Raw genomic sequence first — 1,215 nt, forward strand, 5'->3', positions numbered from 1 at the left:
TCCCCTGCATCTTCACTAATTATAACTTTTATAAGACTATTCTATATATGTAAAATTCCCTTTTATTCAGGTCTCCTTATTTCCTGCAGGTGATCTTGTTTATTTCTTTATTCAAAATGTGGACATGCTTCCACATTAACACCACTTCTTTGTCTTTTCCCCCATCCTCCCTTCCGTCACTACTGTCACAGAGAAAGTGGTGGCCCTCTAGTTCTGGGTGAGATTTTTCTGTCATAGAACCATGGCCCTATTTGTTCATAACCTCACAGAGAAGGCTCAAGCCCTGGTCAGTGCTGCTGTGACTTACATGAAGCCTTGACTGGCCACATTTTGGCACTAGGTCAGTGTTGAGCTGGTTCCTCCAACCCTGCTGAGATCCCTACTCCTATTCAGAGGTTTTAAGAAATAGTCATTAGTGCTCAAACTAGTAGCTTCAAACAGCTCACAGTTGAGGAAGCTCTGCTGAATGGTTTGGTGGCCACTGAGGTGTGAATGTGATTTTATGTTGGCAAGATCATAGGCAAGTGTGGCATTGCTGGCTATAGTGTTTGAAGACCAAACTTTAACATGTGATTATATTTGCTTTATTATTTGAGTGTCCTTGGACCATATGTGACCAGACTGCTACCTGATTAAAATGATGTCAAAATCAGTGTTTTCTCTATCAAACGCTACATGGACGGTCACAATATTTCTTGGTACTAAGTTGGGTTGTCTTTTGCTTTGATACATTAATACAGCTCTAAATGTATGTCTTTGCTTAGCCTGAAATTGGAAAGGATATGTGCAAACGTAACATTGTGGTACGTGTATATATGGGGATAACATTTTAATTTGATGGTTTGAAACATACATATATTTTTAAATATTTATTTATATATTTATTTGGCTGTGCTGGGTCTTCATTGCAGCACGCGGGATCTTTAGTTGTGATATGTGGGTTCTTAAGTTGCAGCATGCGGGCTCTTTTAGTTGCGGCATGTGGGCTCTTAATTGCTGCAGGCGGGATCTAGTTCACTGACCAGGGATAGAACCCAGGCCCCCTGCACTGGGACCATGGAGTCTTAACCACTGGACCACCAGGGAACTCCTGGTTTAAATATATTATGCTGTAGTATATGATGTAGTTAAATCATCTCAGTAGTCATAAAGAATAAAATTTGGACTGTTTCTCCTTGTAAACATCACAGAAAGATCCTTTTGATAACAGCTATG

The 1,215-nt window shown here is 40.2% G+C and overlaps 1 pseudogene; it reads left to right on the top strand.

Annotated features, from left to right (window-relative positions):
- The first annotated feature begins 241 nt into the window (after positions 1-241).
- Positions 242-552, top strand: LOC132367737 (ATP synthase subunit g, mitochondrial-like; annotated as a pseudogene).
- Positions 553-1,215: the final 663 nt, after the last annotated feature.

This window comes from Balaenoptera ricei, chromosome 6, assembly GCF_028023285.1.
Source record: "Balaenoptera ricei isolate mBalRic1 chromosome 6, mBalRic1.hap2, whole genome shotgun sequence".
In the NCBI taxonomy this organism is placed as follows: domain Eukaryota; kingdom Metazoa; phylum Chordata; class Mammalia; order Artiodactyla; family Balaenopteridae; genus Balaenoptera; species Balaenoptera ricei.